The sequence below is a fragment of the Peromyscus californicus genome, unplaced genomic scaffold (assembly GCF_007827085.1).
Source record: "Peromyscus californicus insignis strain IS unplaced genomic scaffold, ASM782708v3 Scaffold_11__1_contigs__length_118956290, whole genome shotgun sequence".
NCBI lineage: Eukaryota > Metazoa > Chordata > Mammalia > Rodentia > Cricetidae > Peromyscus > Peromyscus californicus.
In genome coordinates, this window is record NW_026294402.1 from 88,717,542 (window position 1) to 88,741,100 (window position 23,559).

The 23,559-nt window shown below is 41.0% G+C and overlaps 1 long non-coding RNA gene across 1 annotated transcript in view; it reads left to right on the forward strand.

The window, feature by feature from the left end:
* Nucleotides 1–286: 286 nt before the first annotated feature.
* Nucleotides 287–23,559, forward strand: part of LOC128096848 (uncharacterized) — an 87,670-nt gene continuing 64,397 nt past the window's right edge. The window contains exons 1-2 of the long non-coding RNA XR_008213756.1: nt 287–6,530; nt 12,004–17,255. This is a non-coding gene — a long non-coding RNA (uncharacterized LOC128096848). The remainder of the gene's footprint in view (nt 6,531–12,003; nt 17,256–23,559) is intronic.

Consider the following 23,559-nt stretch of genomic DNA (forward strand, 5'->3'; position numbering starts at 1 on the left):
GGGGAAATGGATGGAAGGCGCGCCCGGGAGGGCGGAGCTCGCCAGCTCCGCAGCCGGAGCCCTTCAGTCACGGTTACTCTTGTGTGACTGTCGGGCTTCCCGGGCGCGCCGGAGGCCTTTGTGGAAAGGTTCTCCAAAGGGAGAGAGGGCGGAGAGAAAAGTGCACTACGGGAGCACAGCCGCTCTCCCCCGGAGCGGGCGGAGGCGGAGGCGGGACCGAGACCGAGGGGGCGGGGCTGGGGCGGGGCCAGAGTCTGGGGGCGGGGCCGGGCCGCCTGCTCCGGGCCTTATTTGGTGTGTGTCGCGCGCGTGGGCAGGGGCGGGGTCCCGGGACTGGCAGGAGCCTCGGGTCGCGCGCTTCCTAGCGCGGTGGGGCCTGTGGGCAGACGGGGCGAAAGGCTGCAGCGGTTCCGGGCCATCGCTGCGGGGCTGGCATTGTATCTGCGGAGGCATGTACAGTTTCGCTGAGTGAGCACTGGCAGGGTGAGGTCCTGGCGTCGTGCAGCCTTCCTCACCGGCGCCGCCAGGCGGGTCCCTGAGGAGCCCGGTTCCCCAAGCTTCGCGTGCTGGGCCCAGGCCTGTCTGGCTGCCAGGACGCGTTGCTGTAGCGATGGCCTTGGGGACCCCCGGTTGTCAGGTGCGGTACCTGTGCTGGCTGATTATCTCAAACCGACACCAAACTACGGAAATAACGTGGCCTAAAGCGCGTTGAGTTTTAGGAGGTCTGGGCTCTTCGGCAGTAACTTGAAAATAGGTTCTATTAGAACACTTTTTAACTTTTAGCACTCACGTGATAGTAGCTCTTGGTACGCTGTCAAATAGACTTTTACTGCGTTAGTTTTAGAGGTCAAACAGGAAAATCACAGACACGGGTATGTAGAGATAAACTCTGAGACAATGAGAGTTATCTGTACTAGATTGTGGATCACTTTCCTGAATTTGATGATAGCATGTAGTCTCGTGCTCTGGAAGAATACTGGTGAGGTTAATGTTTTGTACCTTGTTGTGTAGGAGTTCAGACTTTGTTATGTAGGAATTCTTAGAATATGTTTAACGTGGTAATGATTTTTACATGCTGCTACAGAGTACAAATTTGAAGATGTTAAAAACTTACACAGAGTGACTGAGAAATGTGGCTGACACAGAGGAGCATCCCATGCTTCCTTTGGCAGAACTTTGATCTAACTTGCCCATCAAGCATCCCCCCGGTCCATATGATAAATTATGTAAGCGAAAGCTCCAATGAATTTTCCTCTGAAGTGTCTGGAGTGACTGGAGACTTGAACTGTGTGGTTCATTTGTGCTGCTTTGGCAGTTGTAAGCGAAGTTGTAGTTACTAACCTGTATATTGTCTTCAACACCCCTTCCGCATGCCTCAGAGATCAGTTTAATACTAGACAGTGTGTGGGATTACTTTAAAACAAACAAAACCAAAATATTAAATTGGCATCATTTTATCGGTACAAACAAACAAGGTTATTACTCTATACAAGTTGCTTGTGTGGGGCCTGTTGGTTCTTTTTTGTATTTGTTTAACAGTTCTGAACTTAGGAAGTAAGTCTGGTATTGGTGACCTCTCTGCCTCAGTCTCCTAAGAGTGAAGTGAGCATTTAAAGACATGACAAACCACGTTGAGCTGTCTGAAGTTCTTTGCAATTAAATTTTCTAGATATTAAGATAGTCTTCAAGAATTTAGTAACTTTTACAAAGGAAAAGTTTTAGAGACACAAGAGATAAACTCAGAGATTGGAAAAGATCGGTAAGTAATAATGTACTTTTCTTCCCCTTTCCAGTAAACTACGGGATGCTTTTAGCTAATGGATCATAAACTGCAAGCCAAAGTTCTTGATCATTATTTTAAATAATGGCAATGTTATTTCCAGTGTGACTGCTATTGTTACAAATGTGTCTGGTACAATTAAAGACCGAAGTGGTTTAAATAATTTTATTTATTTATTTGTGTGTGTGTGTGTGTGTGTGTGTGTGTGTGTGTGTGTGTGTGTGTGTGTGCTTGAGACACAGGGGTGTCACTGCGGTTGGGGTGGAGGTCAGAGGACAACTTGCAGAAATCAGTTTTTTCCCTCTACCATGTGGATTCATGGCTCTTAGGATTTCAGATAGTCCGACTTGGCTGCAAGCACCATTACTTGCTGACTCATCTCAACTACCCAAGCCCACAGTGCTTTGATACCAGTCATCTAATTTTAAAAATATTTAATTTTATGTATGTGTGTATGTACTGGCGCCTGAGTGGATGTGTGGGAACCATGTTCATGCAGGAACCCTGGAAGGTCAGGAGAGTCATCAGATTTCCATGGAGCTGAAGTTACAGAGTGGTGTGAGCCACCATGTCGGTGCTTGGAACCAAACCCTGGTCCTCTGCAAGAGCAGTTAAGTGCTCTTAACCTCCAAACCACCTCTCCAGTCTCCCAGTGATCTACTTTTGTGGTCAGTGTTTTCTATTGCATTATTGTCTGGAGACATTTTTGTTGTCAAATAAATGGTAATGTGAGAAATCCACAGAGTCTGCTTAAAGGGCAAAGGAATTTATTAGGGGAGAAAAACTCACTGTACAGAACAGAATTGTCACGGGTTCTGGAATGCTGGAACACAGTCTCACGTGGTTCCTGCCATCTAAATCAGTCCTGCATCCAAGTCCCATGAGGGAGCGAACAGCAAGTGTATGTGCATCTCAGGTCTCAAGGGTAGCCAAGAGGCCACGCCCCAGAGGCATATACTTCAAGGCAGATAGAGTAGTTTTCTGCTACGGCTCTAGGGCTGCACTTCAGGGTCATAGAACTGATATCCACTACAAAATGGGGAGTGGAATGCTATTGGTTTCTAGAAGTATGCTATGTTGTACAAAACACTACAACAGGGAATTAGCAGCAGCTCCAAATGCTAATGAGCAGTTAAAAAATGCCTACAGAATTCTCTTATGTAGTGTGGTTTTAAACATAAAAGCTTATTATTTATACTATGTACAGAGAAAGTGTACATTTAAATGTATGCTATCTTATGGCCATAATGTTCAAAATGTGAAGTCAATTTGGAGGAATATCTTCTATTTCACTATTATTAGTAAACAACTGATTTACAGTAGAATTACCCAAATTTGGGATAATAGAAATATTTTCCAGAATATTTCTTAATTAAATTGAGAAAATGTGTCCTTACCTAATAATCGGAATTAATTCCTCATAGTTATTCTATTAAGTGCTCTAGCATTTATGTCCTGGGACATGGTATCCATCATGATTCAGTATAGGTAAAGGATATCCCTTTTGTAAAGACTATAAAGGCAATTTGTGTGTACCACAGTACTGAGAGCAGTAACTAATGCAAGTGATTTACCTGTTAGTGGTTGTCCAATGGACAGATAAATAAACAACTGAAGGAATAAACCCTTTAGGATAAAAATAATGTATTAATCCAGGCTACAAATGGTATTAGCAGTGAAGTTACTGCGATACATATCCAGAATGTGCCAGTTCTATGAATGTGAAAGACAAGCAACAGAGATTGTGTCTCCTAGTAATATGAGAAGCTACTGCCATAAAATCTCATCAGCATAACTGCCCAAATATGAGCTGAACAAAGATACCACCAATAGACAGGCCAAAGTAGATGGGGAAAAGCCCATGAGCCTTAACCCTATAATATAGGCAACTGAGAAAAGCTGGAAGCAGGAGAGGGGATCCTCCTCAGGAAAAAGCACACCAATTGGTTATTCAGTGGCAAATGGTCAGCCCTGAAAACACACATACAAGTAGCATTATATGGCCTAAGCATGTTGTATTTAGGAATATATGTATAGACATATGCACAGATGCATGCAATAACTATTGCTGAAAAATGAGGCCATGGATTTGAATGAGAGTGAGGAGGGCTAGGTAGTAGGGTTTGAGGGGAGGAGAAGGAAGGGAGAAACAGTGTAATGATAAACACAAAAAGTAAAAAATAAAATGGAAATGGAAGACAAGCACCAAGAATACCTGCATGAAAAGTACAGTTTCTCTAATTGTGTTAGGGCCATTCTAACAAAAGTGTCACAAACTGGGTGACTTCTAAAACAATTACGTTTCACAGAGTTCTGAAAGCTGGAGAGTGTTCTGAAAGTACAAGTTTGATGTCTAGACTTCTGAATCATTGTGGTGATTTTGTGTTGTAACTTAATAAAATTTGCCTGAAGATCAGTGGACAGAACAAGCCACTAGATTAAACATAGATGCCAGGCAGTGGTGGCACACACCTTTAATCCTAGCACTTGGGAGGCAGAGATCTGTTTGGATCTCTGTGAGTTCAAAGCTACCCTGGACTACATGAGAATGATTCAGTCTAGGAGGGAAATAGAGCCAGGCAGTGGTGGCACACACCTTTAATCCCAGTATTTGGGATTCGCAAGCCTTTAATCCCAGCACTTGAGATTTCATGCCTTTGCTGCCAGTATTGGGGAAGCACACAGCACACGCACCATTAATCCCAGCACTAGGAAGGAAGTGAAATGGCTGGGTGGAGAAAGACATATAAGGTGTGAGGAGACAGGAACTAGATGCCCTTTCTGCTGAGGACTCAGAGGCTTTCAGCCAGAGGATTCGAGGAGATAGGATCTCGTCTTCCATTCCTTCTGAGGATTCGGTAGTGATGAGAAGTTTCTCTAGTGGCTTGTTCCTTTGTCTCTCTGATCTTTCAGCATTTACCCCAATATCTGGCTCTGAGGGTTTTTTTTTATTATAAGACCATTTAGGATTAGTGCAATAGATCATGAATGTACATATTTCTTTACCCAAAATACTGATTTCATTATAACATATATATGCACACACACATATTTCTGTCTTATCTTTATATGGCAAAAGGGAAACAGATATTTCTGAACTCCTTCTAAGGACACTAATCACACCCCAAACATGCCTTGTCCAGAGTCCATTACGTTGGGGGTTAGGCATCACAGTATGAATTGTGGGGATACATCAGGGCATAATGTTATTTAATGGGTTGGGAGACAGAATACAATGAGGAAAGTGCAAGTATGATTCTATACACTTTCTTCAGTGCTACATTTCCTTTTTTAAACTTAACTGTTGAAACCTGTACTTACCTATCAAAATATAGCTACTACTATATGTTATTTTTGGTCTAAAAGATTTACATAGTCATTTTTCTTAAAATGGCAAGTGATTCTTTTGTTTCTACCTTCAGTGCCTAAGATTGAGAAACTTTGACAATATAACCATTCTATACTTGTAACCAAGTATTGTTAATTATCTGACTTATATCTATTAGATTTACCTTAAGGCTAGGTTCTGTTGAAGTCTTTTAAGTTCAATATTTTAACAGAATTTTAAATACATTTTAAATCAACAACTCCATACATAGATATTTTCTGGTATGACACAGTTGACTGTTGGGTGTAAAAATAAGATTGTCAAGGTCGTAACAACACATCCATGAATTGGCTTGAGCTAACTGAGTCATAATGTTTGCCACTCAAGTAAAAATAATGCAAGTGAGCCCAAATACAAATGCAACATAATTCACAATTTAGAGTAATTCATATTAACATGTAACATTACCTGATTCTCCACTTTGATTAAGTTAATTCAGGGAGGCATATTTCTTTTGCTTAATAATTTTTTAAAAATTCGTTTTTCTAGTTTGTTTAACAGAGAAAATAATGCATGTAAAACTGGCATTTCACTGAGCATTTGCTTATGTACCCACTTGTTAAGACCTTTTGAAAAATTCACCTAAAATATGTTTACCTGCATAAATTAACATCATTATCATTATCTGTTTTTCAGGTTGGCATATATACTGAAAATGCCCATTAGTTCAAGCCAACTACAAAATTGTGAGGGTATGGGTTCACAGAGTCACAATTGCTGGGAAAATAGTAATATACATGAAAATATTAAGTGAGCATAAATAAAAAATTCCTGTAGCTACAGACACCTTCCTTTGCCTCCATAGAACTCCACTTAGGTGAGATCATATACAGTAGGAAAATTGTGTTTCACCCTCTCTGCCAGTTTGATTTCCTTGTAAAGGCTCTTCCTGAGTTTCCTACCTCTTGTTGGTCTATGGCCTGTAAGGGTGATGTTCTTGCCATCTCTCTTTGGTGATATAAAAATAGACTACAGCGCTCCTTTGAGGAAGTATACCAGAAAGCTAGAAGACCACCCTGCTGAGTAGCTGACATCCCTCTGTGGTGTCCCTAGCAGGATCTCATGGAAACCACATGCACAGATAAGGGATGTACTGTCTTCGACCTAATGTCTGCCTGTGTCAAAGATTGGCCACTGCTAAGGAAGGCCAGCTGATTTTTCTACCCGGGTATCAAATACGTGTTTAATGCTCCAAATTATATACTCTAGAAATACAACTTTTTTTTTTCTCTCTCATGGAAAGACTTGTGGTAAATTAAGATTTCTCAGTATCCAAGATGTCTTCGTGTCAAGAGTAATTTAGAATCTTTATGGAGAAAAGGTGAAGAAGACCTGAATAATGATAAGATCACCATGTTCATGGTAAGATGACTATGTTCATGATAAGATAAACCATGTTTGTTTCTAGACTTAATATTATAAAGATGCCTCATGTAAAGATGCTAATTTATAGTTAACTCCATCAGAATCCCAGCAAGGCTTTTACTAAAATTGACAAACTAAAAATGCAAGCAGCCATAGCAAAGGCCAAAAGTACCCAGGCCAATCGTGAAGGGAAAACAAAACTGGAGGAGTTGAAATAATAAGTTTGGGATGTTGTAATAAACATTAATTAAAATAGGTGTTTATCAGGCTGGGCTGACTCCCCAGGGGAGATCATGCTTTGGAGGAGGTGGGAATGGGGGGCGGGTTGTGGGGGGGGAAGACTGGAGGGTGGGAGAAGGGAGGACAGGGGAATCCATGGCTGATATGTAAAACTAAATTACAGCCCGAACTGACCTACTCTGGTGATGGGATGGCCAAACACCCTAATTGTTGTGCTAGAAACCTCATCCAACTACTGAGGGATCTGGATGCAGAGATCCATGACTAGGCCCCGGGTGGATCTCTGGGAGTCCAATTAGCGAGAATGAGGAGGGTTTATATGAGCGAGAATTGTTGAGACCAAGGTTGGATAAATCACAGGGACAAATAGCCAAATGAATGGAAACACATGAACTATGAACCAATGGCTGAGGGGTCCCCACTGGATCAGGCCCTCTGAATGGATGAGACAGTTGATTGGCTTGATCTGTTTGAGAGGCATCCAGGCAGTGGGACCAGATCTTGTGCTCATTGCATGAGTTGGCTGTTTGAAACCTGGGGCCTATGCAGGATTGTTTGGCTCGGCCTGGGAGGAGGGGACTAGACCTACCTGGACTGAGTCTACCAGGTTGACCTCAGTCTGTGGGGAAGGCTTTGCCCTGGAGGAGATGGGAATGGGGGGGGGGGGGGTTGGGGGGAAGGTGAGGGGGACGGGAGGGGGGAGAACAAGGGAATCCGTGGCTGATATGTAGAACTGAATTGTATTGCAAAAAAAAAAAAAAAAAAAAAAAAAAGCAAAAAAAAAAAAAAATTATAAAATAAAAATATTTTTTTAAATATATATATATATATATTACAAAATAAAAAATAGGTATTTTTGCAGAGTAGAAAGGCAAACCAGTGAAACAGAATAAACCTAAAAACAGCTCACCACTGTATGACCCAAAACATAGCATAGCAGTACAAGGAGTAACGTGTCTTTCAAAGACTGGTGCAAGGTCACATGACTCATATGAAGAGGTTGGTATGTATCATGCTTTGATGGGAATAGGATATAAACAAATACTGTGCAACCAATGACATACTTCAGATTCCTTCCTTTCCACGGACATTAAGTGCAAGGAGTTCTGGGAGGATGCTGTGAATGCCAGGAGAAGCTAGGTTTCACTCCGAAAAATTTTGGCTAGAGAACTCTGGCAAAAGGAAACTATTTCTAATTCTCCAGGAATTTAAAGCATGGAAGAACAAAATGAATGAAGGAGCAAAGTGATTTGGGAGAAAATGGCATATATTGAAGACAAGATTTAAAATACAGAAGTTTCTAAACGAGATTTGGGAAATAGAATAAATATTTAAGACCAAATTAAAATACTGTGAAGTACATACAAAAAATACTCTGTAACTTGGCAAAATCAATCTGAAATAACCAAAACAAAGTCTTGTAATTTTACTGGACTTAAAAAAAAATCCTTTGGGTATCAAGTAGTAAAGAACATATGCTTTAATAATGCCCTCAAAAGCATCACAGAATAACCTTTCATTTTTCTTAAGAGACTCAGGAAAAGAAAATGTAAGCTAAAGATTTTATACCCAGCAAAGATAAATCCCAAGTTTATAAAAGGCAGATTCAAACTGTTATAATTCATAGTTGTATTATAAAATGGAATAAAACAAGTAACTCATCTTAAGTTCTGACTGTAATTTCCTACGTCTTTGAGAACCAAGATTCTTAATGTGGAAGATAGAGATATACATATAAAAAGAAGGTACCAGAGTCTGTATTGATGTCCATGGCCCATGTTGCCACCAAAGGCCACATAGATAACCGTGGTCTGGGCTGCACCCTGTGGCTATGAGTGTGTCTGAGGGCCATGCTGCCTCCGGGCACATCCTAATCTGAGTGGCCTATGCTGTCACCCAGGCCATGGTGTTGTCTAGGCCAGAGCTGCTGCAGAGGGCCATGTCTGGGTACATAGCCCTACAGCAGCCAGGGTCTGAATTGATGTCCAGGGCTCCTGTTGTCACCAAGGGCTATGCAGATGACTGGGGTCTGGTTGGCCACCTTGGACCATGTCAGTGTCCAAGGACCATGCTGTGCCTAGGGCCATGCTGATCTGGGTGGCCAGTGCTGCCACTTGGAGCCATGGAGATGTCTAGGCAGGAGCCTATGTCAAGGGCCATGTCTGGGTCCATGATCCTGCAGCAGTTGGCATCTATGGTGATGCCCATAGCCAGTGTTAGCATGGGGATCATTGGAACCATGCTATGCTGATCCAATCTGCCCTTCACTGGCCCTGAGATGGTTGGTCCTGCCCTTTGCTAGATATTGCAACAGGCCAGCTGGCCCTACCTACCCCTCAAGGGAGAGCTCCCAGTACTCAAGAAAGATTGTCCCACCCCTCACCATAGCCATGCACCTCACCTAGGAAGCACACTAGAGCTGACCCTGAGGATATGAGAACAGGAGAACTGACCCCACTCCCCCTCATCTGCCATGTGGTGGCATGGGTGAGGGAAAGATATCCTCACCCCACCCCTCACCCATTATCACCTGCAGCAGCAGGTGAGAGAGTTGGCCCTGGGGTCACAAGAGCAGGAGAGCTAGCCCTGACCCTCACAGGCTGCAGTGCGTAAGAAGCAAACTCTGCTTCCTGATGGGTGATATCGTTCTGTATGCTGTGAGTATGCGTTGCTCTGAATGGTTGATAAATAAATCTGTTTGGCCAATGGTGAGACAGAATAAGGCTAGGTGGGACATTCTAACTAGAGAGGAAGAAGGCGAAAGGCAGAATGGAGGAGATGCTGCCAGTCGCCTCCATGAGAAGCAAGATGTAAAGATACCAGTAAGCCCCAAGCCACGTGGCAAAGTATAGATTTATAGAAATGGGTTAATGTAAGATGTAAGATCTAACTAGCAAGCAGCATGAGCCAGTAGGTCATACAGTTTGTAATTAATATAAGCCTCTGTGTGTTCATTTGGGTCTGAGTGGCTGCGAGGCCACGGGAGCCAGGCAGGACCAGGAAAGCTTTCAGCTACAGCTTCCTATCTGGGCATCACACTAGAGCTGATCCTTTTGTCAGGGACACAGGTAAGCCAGCCTTGAGGGCTGCCAGGAGCAGGTATGTCTCATTGTCCAGAAAAGTCTACGTTTTTTTTTTTTCTGCAAGACTTTTATTAAGAAAATTTTTCATTCGTTTTACACACCAATCAAAGATCTCCCTCTTCCCTCCTCCTGCTGCCCCCAGCCTCCCCCTCCCAACCCATCCCCCACTCCCTCCCACAAGAAGGCAAGGCCTCCCATGTGGAGGCACATTCAGTAGAGGCAAGTCCAAGCCCTTCCCACTGCCTCAAGGCTGTACAAGGTGTCCAATCACAAGTAGTGGGCTCCACAAGGCCCACTCATGCACCAGAGATAGATTCTGACCCTACCGCCAGGGGGCCTCCCGAGCAGATCAAGCTACACAACTGTTTCACCATGCAAAAGGCCTGGTCCAGTCCCATTTAAGCTCCACAGCCATTGATCCAACTTTCATGAGTTCCCTCTTGTTTGGTTTGGTCGTCCCTGCATGTTTCCCCATCATGATCCTGATGCACGTTTCTGTAGGGCAAAGGACATAGTAAATAAGACAAAACGACAGCCTACAGAATGGGAAAAGATTTTCATCAACCCCACATCTGACAGAAGTCTGAGTTTTTAAAACATTTTAAATGCCATATTCTGTAAGTCTTTGAAGTGTTTGAAGATTACCTAATGAATTGAAGTATACCTTTATATACCTAAAAATTTAATTAACATGACTATAAGTTTGATTATCCTAGATGACTATTAATCTGTATTTCTTAATTATATTATAATATAACTATATTATATTTTTATTTATATTATATATTTATTTATATTATAATTATTATAATTTTAAATGAGCTGCCTTAACGTAATACCTTAAACAAGTAAAAATATACATATAGTATAACAAAATTAATTTTGTATCAATAAACTAAAATCCATAGCAATGTAAAATATTTTAAACAAGTTGTTACTCTTTAAAAGTAGATTCAGCCGGGCGGTGGTGGCGCACGCCTTTAATCCCAGCACTCGGGAGGCAGAGCCAGGCGGATCTCTGTGAGTTCGAGGCCAGCCTGGGCTACCAAGTGAGTTCCAGGAAAGGCACAAAGCTACACAGAGAAACCCTGTCTCGAAAAAACCAAAAAAAAAAAAAAAAAAATGTCTTAAAAGTAGATTCAATAATCTCCCCTTTTATCCTATCATATCTTTAGTTCAAAGAGGAAGATGGGCATTAAAGATACTCCATATGGAGTTTTATCTTCTTGGCAAAACTGGCCATTTGGACAAGAAACTGCTTGTGCCCGGACTGCTTGACAGTATGTTATATATATTGGGCATGCAGGACCCATGGAAAAATGACCACTAAATTTTGCCCAAACAAGGCAAGATGGTCCTTCAGGTTCCTGCTAAGCAGAAGAAACTGCTAGATAGTCTACAGGACACAGGGAGAAGCAACTAAAAACTCTAGGCCTATAGGCTGAAGATGGATGCCCCAACATTGCAGAGGAACTTTGGGTGACTATCTAGGCAGCCAGCTGTCTCTTTCATTCTAGATTTTTGGAAGTTGCTTATAATGCACTTCCTATATTACTTAGGTAATATTATATTCTTCTAGGGTCTTTGATGAAGTTGTTATAATTATAGCTTTCCTTAGCCATGATAAAAGATATATATAAAACTTTAGAATCACAAAAGAAGATAGATGATAGAATATTTTCTTTAATTTTCCTAAATACAAATAGACTAGATATTGTAACTATAATTCTTGCTTGATAACTGTTTTGTTGTATGTAATTTTACTATGTTAAAATTAAAACCTTCCTTTTTGATTAGATAGGAAAGGGGAAGTGCTGTGGGATGCCTTTCTATATGCTGTGAATATATGCTGTTCCCATTGGTTAGTAAATAAAGCTGTTTTGGCCTATAGCAAGAAAGCTTACAGCCAGGCAGGAAAACCAAGTGGAAGGACAGAGAGAAGAAGGACAGAGACTGGGGAGATGCCAGCTACTGCCAAAGGAACAGCAAGATGCCAGCAAACCAGTAATACCACAGCCACATGGCAACCTATAGATTAATAGAAATGGATTAACTTATAAGAGCGAGCTAGCTAGCAAGACACCTGCTGTAGGCCATACAATTGGTAATTAACATAAGTCTCTGAATGATTATTTTATGAACTGCAGGACTGCAGGGCAGGATGGGAATGAAGAAACATGGATTGCGGATCACCAGGCCAGGTAGGACCAGAGAAAATTCTGACTACATTTGGTGCCCCATGTTGGGCACCAGATAATGTGATTAAATCACTAGCAATCCACAGAATCAGCTTAATGATCAAAGGAATTTATTTGGTGGTAAACTCAGAACCACAGGAGATTTATCATAGGGTCTGGGAAAGCTGAGCTATGTCCCACACTGGATGGCTTGGTCCAAGATCTCAGCACCCAAACCATGAGGTAGCCAAGAGTGCTGTGTATGTGCATTCCAGGTCTTATGGGTCCTCGAGCAGCCATGCCCCAGGGGCAGTTATATAGCTAGAGTTTTCCTGCCTGGCCCATGGTCAGGGCAAATCTCTCTCACCTACCAGTCCCACAGCCGCTCAGAGAACAACCAAGTAAACACAGAGACTTATATTGCTTACAAACTGTATGGCTGTACCAGGCTTCTTGCTAACTGTTCTTACAGCTTAAATTAATCCATTTCTATAAATCAATACCTTGTCACGTGGCTCGTGGCTTACTGGCATCTTCACATGCTGTTTGTCATCATGGCGGCTGGCAGTGTCTCTGATTCAGCCTTCCACTTCCCAGCTTTATTCTCCTCCTTGTCCCGCCTATACTTCCTCCTGCCTGACTACTGGCCAATCAGTGTTTTATTTACTAACCAATCAGAGCAACACATTTGCCATACAGAACATCCCACAGCACTTCCCCTTTTCTTTTTTTTTTCAAAAAGGAATGTTTTAACCTTAACAAAGTAAAATTACATATAATTTGGGAATTTGGGCGTAGCTTCTCTTACTGCTTCCTGCTGGAGGGGGGCGCTGTATCTTATGGGGACACAAAGAAAATTTTAGAATTATGGAATAGTCCATGAGGCTGTATTGTCTGAGCCAGATGCCTTCAAACCATTCTGGATGTTGGATCATCTGGGTCATGGTGTCATCAGAGACCTTTCAGGGGGTCTTGGCTGGTCAAACCTGATGTATCTTAATCTGGAACAAATCCATAGCCTCTGGCTTTCTGTGGGAACAAAAGCAGAGTCTCCTTTCCAAAGCAACATATCCTTACATCCAAATTTTGAAGTCAAGGTACCTTTAAAATATACATTTTGGCATAACTCAACAGCTTTTATAATCAAATGTTTTTCTGCAGTTAAAAATCCCAAAGACAACACAATCCAGATTCTCTGTGTAATATTCATCTTTACATGGCTTATTTTTTATATTAATTTTACTGTCTCTTTAAAGACTTTATTTTTTAAAACTATGTATTTGTTTATATAACTGTGTATATCACCTTTTTTGTCTCTTTCAAGCCTATGTATATTTTACACACATTGTAAACTATTACATCTGAATCTGTCTTATTGTGAATCTATTGCTTTAAACTGCAGCATTTGTAAGACTGAAAAGGGCGCTATGGCTGCTGGCTCTGCCCACCTCAGCTTCCCAACATGGTGGTGGTACATTTACCGCCAGCTCTGGGAGCTATCATGGGTCTATGCTTTTATCCAAGCAGCGTGTAGCCCTGAAACCTCTTTTTTTGTTTTGTACTAGCAAAGGCTAAATCCACCATGCAGCTTAATGTGCCACTTGCAGAGGCCTCATTCCTGCCATACTGCAGGTCGAGTGCACACTAGGAACCCGCCAGTAGCTCAAACTGGCAGACTGCCACTCATTTGAGAGAGGCAATTAGTAAGCTGTTTTTAGCTCCGTTTTAGAATCTTTTCTCAGGTTTTAGGTGGAAACTCTTGCCAACTCTTTGGGCGCCATTTGTAGCTAGAGTTTTCCTGCCTGGCCCATGGTCAGGGCAAATCTCTCTCACCTACCAGTCCCACAGCCGCTCAGACACAACCAAGTAAACACAGAGACTTATATTGCTTACAAACTTTATGGCCGTACCAGGCTTCTTGCTAACTGTTCTTACAGCTTAAATTAATCCATTTCTATAAATCTATACCTTACCATGTGGCTCGTGGCTTACTGGCATCTTCACATGCTGTTTGTCATCATGGCGGCTGGCAGTGTCTCTGACTCAGCCTTCCACTTCCCAGCTTTATTCTCCTCCTTGTCCCGCCTATACTTCCTCCTGCCTGACTACTGGCCAATCAGTGTTTTATTTACTAACCAATCAAAGCAACACATTTGCCATACAGAACATCCCACAGCACAGTTACCTCAAGGTCATAGGCAGGGGTAACAGCTACAGCTGCCTTACTAGGGGTGGTGCTTCAGGGCATTGCTCAAACAGACACCCACTACAAGTTAATATTTTGGGGGTTACCCAAACATTTAATGAGAATAATCACATTCTAATTGTGTCCCTTTAGCACTCTTATCCTATTCTCTATCTCTTGCTACAAGATTTCTAGTTCTGGATATAACCCTAGCTGGTCTCTGCATGCTTATATTTTACGTATAAGCTTAATTGCTACCTCCTGGTAGTATTTCTACCATATTTGTTACTAAATGTATCTCACTTGCAACTCTCTCTTGAAACCACTTTTCAAGTAATTTCTTTAACCCAGATGACAAGTTATAATTTTCTTTCTTGTAAAATAGGAGGGAAATGCTTGTTGTTGCTTCCCTCTCTTAAAGATCTAAAGAATTTGTGTTAGTGGCATCCATAGACTTTTTTTTTCTGATTGGTGATATATCAACATAACTACAAAGATGTTGAATAGTAAAATAACACCACATTTTACATATCAAAGTTCAACTGACCTGTTCCAAAAGTCTCAGTCTTAACCAAATCACTGTTGACAAAATGATGGATGCTGTACTCCTCTGAGAGCTTCCTTATGGGATTATTTAAAATTCTCCCTCCCCATCTATTTGGAGTGTCTGTACTGCCTTGGCCCAAATCAAATATTGCTTCAGGCATTTGGACAATGTAATGACCTACCTTGTCTTTTAGGCTTTGGCTCTGGCAATGTTTGAAGGGACCTTGTTAAATGTTAAGTCATTGCCCATTATTATAACCCTGGCTCATATTCTCCGGGTATACTTGCCAGTTTGATTCCTTATCCAGAATCAGCCAATCATTCCCTTAAAGGGGAAAGGAAAAAATATGTTTGTATGGGGGAAAACATAATTTTTTTCACTTAAAGATTATTCAGCCTATATTACATTGCCTTTCTGCTTCTCCTTAACGTCTTGTGAAAGATGGGAGACATAGCCTCTTGCCCTATAGAGAACAGCTCAGCCTCCTTAAAATGTTATGGTTTTTTGTATGTGGAAGGTTTATCAAAACAGTGACTGTCTTAGTTTCCCAGGGATATCTTAAGGTATCATGCCACAAACTTGGTGGCTTTAAAAATAGCCTGAAATCTGTTGTCATACAGTTCTAGAGACTACAAGTCTAAAGTCAATATGCTGGCAGTTTCAGCCCCTCTTGAATCTGGGCAAACCATCCCTTGCCTCTTTCTACCTTCTGGTGTTAGCCAGCATCTTTTTCACTATTTGATTGTAGAAACATGACTCTGCTACTCTTTGGCTTCACTGGGTGTTCTCCTTGTTCCTGCTGAAAGCATTTCTCATTTTGAAAATCAGAACTCTAAACAGTAGAATATAATGTACAGGAATGGCAATGATTTCACTGTGTTCCCTGCAAGTACAGGTGCTGGCAATAGGACAGTATTAAGAGATGGGGCCTTTAAGGGAGGATGTGGGCATAAAGTCCCTCCTTTGTGAATGGGATTAAGTGCTAATTGAAAAGAGCTTGGGGGAGGGAGTTCATCTTTGCTTTTCTGGCTCTATGTGAGGAAATAGCATGTCTCTATCCCATGTATAGAGCAAGGAACAGTCTTGACTACTAAACCTGATAGTTCTTTGATCTTACATTTTCCAGCCTCCAGAATTATGATGAATTGCCCAGTGTGTGATAGCCTGTGAAAGCACAGAAGCAGACTAGACAAGATGGTAGCAAAACTTTTACTAGTAGATCACTAGATGTAATAGTGAATGATGCAGCTCCCATGTTCTCTATGAGGTTGGTTCCATCTAAATCAATATACAGTATATGGTGGCATCTCTACTGTAAGCACGATTCATAGATCCAGGAAACAGAGTTGATAGATAGAAATGAGAAGGAATCCCATTATGCTTAACTGCTTTTTTTGCCCTAAAGCTAGACTAATCATGGTGTTTCCTGACCAGTTAAAAGTAACTTTCCTTAAACAATAAATATAAGATGACCCAAGATGGCAGGCAGGCAGAGTCTGCTAGGATCTCTAGGAAGTAAGCTTGGAAAATCTGAGTAATACCTATCAGAAAAAGTAGAGTTGTACAACACTATTCCTGGGGAGACATACGCAAATGTCTACTCACAACAGATAGGGAACATATACACAAATATAAAAAGAGTTGAAGTTGGGTTGCCCTATGTGCTAGTTAGTTTTTTGTCAACTTGATACAAGTTAGGGACATCTGGGAAGAGAAAACCTTAACCAAGAAAAATGCCTCCATCAGACTGTCCTGTAGGCAAGTCTGTGGGGCATTTCCTTCACCAAAGATCGAGATGGAGGAAGACCTAGCCCACTGTGGTAATACCACCCTTGGGTAGGCAGTTCTATGTTGTATAAAAAGGCAATCTGAGCAAGCCATGGAGAGCAAGCCAATAAGCAGCACTCCTTTGTAGTTCTGCTTCAGTTCCATCCTCTAAATTCCTTTCCTGAGTCACTGCCCTGGCTTCTGTGATGATGTGCTGTGACTGGGAAGCCCACTAAACCCATTCTCTTTAAGTTTCTTCTAGTCATGGACTTTATCACAGCAATAGAAAGCACACTGAAATAGAAATTGATACCAGGATCCTATGTTATTGCTGTAACTGACCTGACCATGTTGTTAGGGGAGGACTATGGAAAGGTTTGGAAATTTAGGATGGAAAATTAGTGCTCAAAGCTTAATGAGCTTTGCTGTGGGAACTTGAAAGAAAAGAATACTGAGCAATCTGGATTATAGAATCTTGGCTTGTGATGACTCAGAGGGAAGTTTGAGATGCTCTCAAAGACTCTACTGGGGATGTTCGTATAATATATTTAAATTAAGAATCTGTGGTTTCTGGTCAGGTCTGTGAAACCAGCTATGACTAAGAAGACAGCATCATTGAGGTGAAATCTTCTGGGGAGTATTTTCTCAAGGTCAGCACACAGAAGCTGTGGTCCAGAGGGGAGCAATGCAGCATCTCATATTGGCAGCCAAACTTTGTAATGGGTAAGAATCCCTCAAATGGCACTTGGTTGAGTAGCATGAGAACTGTAGGATTGAAAGGGTTATGATGAGAAGCTGATAGTTGGCATTGTAAGAGGCCAGGAGAGGCCATTGGTGAAGGTTCAACCTCAGATGCAATGGAAATCCCAGGATTGAAGGGGTCATGGAGAGAAGCTGAGGCTTGGCACCATGTGACAGGCTTGTAGTCCCTGAAGAGAGGTCAGGAGATTATTAGTGAATGTGAAGCCTGTGGAGACCCAAGCATACTGGAGATGCCAAGACTATGAGATGACCACCAAGGAGGGTGGCAGGTATGGCACAGAGCAGGCCTGAGCCTAAGGGACAAGTGGTTATAGACAGCAAAGCCAGAGAAGTGGAGCTGCATAGGCCCTTTGGAGCCCAGAATATTGTGAGTGAATCCCAGATGTGGGACATTGACGTGAAGGATGACTTACACTGCTGGAGTTGGGCTTATGCCCATTTGATTGGAACTGTACCCTGGTTCATGCCTCTTGGAATAAGAACTATGTAACTTATTTTTTAATGTATGGAAGCCTACAGTTAAGGAACTTTGGATTTTTAGACAGTGAACTTTTAAAGACTGTGGGTAAAAATATGTTTTATATTGTGATAGTAAGATGAAATCTTGGAAATAAACAAGAAATGAAAGCTTGTGGCTTAGTAGTGATATATTGGTGTATCAAATTAACAAAGGGTCAATTATCCTGGTTAGTATTTTGTCAACTAGATTCAAACAAAAGTCATCTGGGAAGAGGGAACCTCAATTGAGAAAGTCCTCCATGGTATTACATGTAGGCAAGTCTCTATATAGGGCATTTTCTTGATTAATAATTAACATGGGAGGTCACAACCTACTGAGGGAAGTGCCACCTATGATCAGGTGGTCCTGGGTAGTATAAGCAATCACACTGAGCAAGCTATGTACTCCAAGTCACTAAGAAGCATTCCTTCATGGCCTCTGCTTTGGTTCTTGCCACTGGGTTCTGCCTCCAGGTTCCTGCCTTGAATTCCTGCCCAGACATACCCTCACAATGGACTACACCTTTCATTTGATATAAACCTTTTCCTCTCCAAGTCTCTTTTGGACATGATTTTCATCACAGCAAGAGAAAGCAAACTAGAACAATCATGGTCTTCACCACAGCAAGGGAAAGTAAACTAGGACACCCTTGTAGTGGAATGACAATGTTCCTACTAGACAACACAGGCTAAAAGATAAAAAGCCCAGTTCCAGGAATGGCTTACCTCTTTCAGAGTCATTAGCCAATGAAGTCTCAGAGACCTCCAAGCATTCCAGGCTATTGCCTGTGTCCTTACTCCAGAATATGACAGTAAGATCCAGAACACAGAGACTAAGCTGGTACTAACCTGGACCTTCATCCCTACTGGCTAAGCTTTCATGCTGCTGGAAGGTGCTGTGCACCATACTGGAGGAAAAAGGGAACCATCATGGGAAAGGAATAAACCAAAGCACACCACCAACTGAAGGAAAATAAATATTACCAGAGAAACAAGTGAAAGAAAAGAAAAAAAAAGAAATGACAACTTTACACTTTATGTTCTTTTGTTAAACGTACTTTTCCCACCAGTTTTCCACAGTGAGGTTAGCTCGTTGTGGTTCTCTTGGAGTCCTTGATTTCTTTAGGCTTGCTAATAGAAAAGATGGTGTCTCCCAGTCTGTGACTCACCTCTCTTTCACAAGTGAATTTATCCTTCATCCAACACTCATGCAAGTTTTATTTCTCACATCACAAAGACCTTGAAAGTAGATTTACCACCTTTTTTACAAATAAGAAAACTGGGGTTTGGGGATTTAAATGATTTGGTTTTTAGTCACACAACTAATTTAATGACAAATTTCAAAATCAAACTTTTGATACTGCTCTACATTCTCACAAACTAACTTTTAGTAACTATTTTAATAGAATTTACTTGATCTATTAAGATTCTCCCTTTAAGCTACCAACAAATAGTACTTATGAGAACCTCACCCTAAAAACCACAATAGCTTATTTGTGTGTGTGTGTGTGTGTGTGTGTGTGTGTGTGTGTGTGTGTGTGTGTGTGTGTATGTGTGGCCAAGTGAGTTTAATTAGAGTTGTTTAAAGGAACATGGGTAAGCGGTTATTTGAACATAGTCAGGTTACCAGTGGCTACACCACTGAAAAAATGTCTCTCCTTCCCCAAAAGAAAGACCATAAATTGCCTATAGATCCTCAGGATGGCCAGGGTCTCATAAGCCTCACCCTCTCAACCTAAACTTTATTCTTATTCTTTCTAAAGGAAATTTATTCATAGCTAAAAGGAATCATGTTTAGTCATAGGAAACTTGTTAGTAACAGTCTTAAGATGCCTCTTGTATCATCTTATATAATTTTTACAATTACTTTTTGAGTACATCCTGTGGATATCTTAAAATCATGATGGGAGCAGGTCTTCTAGGTGCTCCTGTAGTAGAGGATTCTAAGCTGTCAGGTGTCAGTGTAGTTTAGATTACAAGTTTAACCTGTAGCGCAAGCCACTCACCTTGAAAGAAACTGACCGTCCTTACTTTATTTAAAGAACAGTCTAGTGTGTTAAACTTTAGTGGGAAAAGGGCATCATGCAGAAGACAGCTAATTAGCTCGATAGATTTCTGCAATTCTAATTGCTTCTGTGAGATCCAGGCATACACATCAGCCATATTGGCTTGTCTACTGGGATGAATGTTAGGCATTCCAAGGTTAGTGGGGCCCTGTTAGAATTCTGGTGACACCTCCCTGTCCCCATCGAGTTCCAAAGCATTCTTGTTTACTCTTTCTTTCTCACTCTAGAGGCAGCCTACCAGCAAATCTGCTGGGTTCATTTTCTGAATCTCTTAAAACCATGACTGTTACCATCATAGTCCACATCGTCTCTCACCTCTAGTAGTTTATGTTTGCCTGCTTCTACTCAACCATTATTGTACTGCCCAATCTACATGGAAACTGGAGTAATATTTTTATAATATGAATTAGACCCTGTTTACTACCCTGCAGCCCAAAGCTTTTGAATGGTTAATTATAGGCACATTGTATCTGGACTATAGACTAGTATCTTTAGGTTGCTCTTGGTGCCTACACACCCTTTTGTTTGCCCCCATCTAATATGTCTCTCTGGCATTGCCCTACCCATGCTGCCCTTCCAGTTTTTAGTAGCAACACACCAAGCTTATTGCTCTAGCTTCAAAGACTTTACACCTGATACTTCTTTTACCTTTCTCTGGATAACTTTATATAATTCCAGTCATCATTCAGGAATGTGGTCAGATATCCCAAGAGGGGCTTTCTTTGATTGTACCACTTTAAATGAATGGCTCCCCACCATCAAATTCCTTTTTAAGCCTTATTTCTTCATATCAAGTATTACTAGTTATACATATTAATTATCTCTTTTAGAGGAATAGGAGTTTTTTTCTTTTCCATGGCTCCATCCCAAATACCTTGTACAGTTTCCAGCATTAGATAGAAATAAGCATTTTTGAGTGAATGGATGAATGTATTTATTTATTTAAATATTCACCATTCTAAAATTGAGTAAAACAGTTTAATTTTATGTGTAATGCTAGCTTAATGAAGTTACTTTGCTTTGGAAAAAGAATCAGTTGGCTAATACAGTGTGCCAGTTTAGGGTCTGCTGAGAAAACCATTAATAGGTTCCAAAGACATAAAGCCCAAGAAAGCAGAATTCATCTTCATCTGCAGCTGTGGTTCTCAACCTTGGTTACACACTAGAATCACCTGGAGAAGTTATAAACGTTTGAACTACAGAAACTTTGGGGATTGAATTTAGGGCTCAACATTTTTTTTTTTAATTTCCCAGCCAAATATAATGGTCAGCAAAGGCTGGGAACTAATGCTCCATGAGGTGTCTGTCTTCCTTTCTTTCTTTCTTTTTCTTTCTTTCTTTCTTTCTTTCTTTCTTTCTTTCTTTCTTTCTTTCTTTCTTTCTTTCTTCCTTCCTTCCTTCCCTTCCTTTCTTTCTTCCTTCCTTCCTTCCTTTCTTCCTTTCTTCCTTCCTTCCTTTCTTCCTTCCTTCCTCCCTCCCTCCCTCTCTCTCTCTTTCTTTCTTTCTTTCTTTCTTTCTTATTCTTATTCTTTTTTTTTAAATAAATCTCAACATTGAAAACAGTTCAGAATGTAAGAAAATAGTCATTAAACAAACTAGTGGGTGAATAAATGAATGAGCATTGGGCCTAGTGGTAGAGAGCTTGCCTAACATTTGTAAGATCCTGGGTTCAATCCACAACACTGAATAAAAAAGAACGTATTTGCAGAAATTGAAAACTATTTGAAAAACATTTAAAAAGTGTAGTATACTAATGAGGTTTCCAGATTTAGCAAATTAAATGAGAGATTCCCAGATAAACTTGAGATGTAGAAAAACAGCTTATTTAGTAAAAAGAAAAAAAAACATCAGATATTGCATGGGACATAATTATACTAAAATATATTCATTATCTATGTTTAATTCAAATTTAACTGAGCGACCTGTTTTTATCTGGCATAACTGACTAGTGATGAGGGGACGGTTAAGATTCCCTTATAAAAATCATCATGTTATTAAATATGTTAAACAATTCACTGTGAAATGGTAATTTAATCTCTACTCTCTTCTGCTGTGCAAAGCTACCATAAAACAGTCTATTATCCTTAGGAATGAAATTAATTTTTCCTTTTTAAGCTTTTAATAAAGCAGTCATAAAAAATGAAATGAGTTCTTACATGCTTACATTCTATATCCAAAAGGATATAGAATTTTAAATAATTAGTATCTGTTTTTCAGTTGTCAACTTGTGGGTTGTGAACCCTTTGGGGGGTCAAGCAACCCTTTCACAGGGGTCACATATCAGATATCCTGCATATATTTACACTGTGATTCATGACAGTGAATCAAAATTATGAAGTAGCATAATTTTATGGTTGGGGATCACTACAACATGAGGAACTGTGTTAAAGGATGGCAGCATTAGGAAGGTTGAGGAAAAACTGCTCTAGAGTATGCTAAATGGACAGGTGTCACACTGCCATGTAAAGATTTATCTTTGTACCTGTAGGTTAATGCAGCTCTCAGCCCTCATCAGAGAAGCTTTTTGCAGTGGACAAGTGTGGGAGTCCACAGAGGCTATCTAGCGAGACCTTACTCAGGGTCAGAGAATCTGAGCTTGTTTTACCCAGCAGGACTGCATAATGGGATGATCTGACCACTGGTGTGGTTACCAGTTGTTTGGAAGGGTCTACACTTGGCTGTACCATGTGCTTTGAACTTGCAAGGGGGAGGAAGGTCTTTTGCATATTATAAAAAGTCCTTTTGAATAAACCTCTGGGTGGCTGGATATTGATCTAGGGCCCTCCTGAAGCTATCCTGTGTCTCTGCCTTTCTCCTCGTCATCTAGGTTTATCTTTCTATCTAATATTTCCTAATTTCTCTCTCCTTCCCCAAAGAACCCTTGGAAAGGTGGGAGCAGATCAGAGCTGGACTCCCACAGTCTCCCACAGACAAGTTAATACAGAGATTCACAACTGACTGACATGCAAAGAATATCTGATTATTGAATGTTTAGCCCCCAAAGGAACATTTATGTTACGCCAACCCCACCACCAAGGCTTAGGGACCATCAAGGAAGAAGAGGTGGAAATTGCACTCACCAGAAGTTGGGGATCAGGGGACTGCAGTGAAATTGTCTGTGGACATGTCGAGGCTGATGCACTCATGAACTCACTGAAACTATTGTTACCTGCACAAGTACCACATAAGATTGAGCCTGTTGATATTTCATCAGGGAAGAGGGAACAGCTCTTGAGTTCTCATCCTTCCCTGAAGGATTATTGACAGTTAATGGTGACTGGGGGAAGAACGTCAGTTTCTTCAGTGATATGACTACAGATAAGCTGTTCATGCTCCAGTATATAGTATCTCACCACGCTCAGCCAGGAAACTCACAAAAAAAAAAAAAAAAAAGATGAAGTAGAAGGAGGATTGTGGGGAAGAAGAGGAGTTCCAGCAGGAGAAGAGGTGGGTATGAGATGGAAACAGGAGGTAACCGGGACTAAAATTCAGAATATACATGTATGAAACTGTCAAAGAATGAAAAATAAATGACATCTTTGGAAAAGACTTAATAAAAACTAGTGCTGCTGGCCTCTGGATCAGGGACTGTGTCTCAAGGACTATGTTTTGAATTCTCATTTCATCCCTAGGAAGTGTGAGAAAGAGTACAGTCTTTCTGGCTATGAAGCCTTATTTCTCCTTAGCTATTTTTTTCCCAT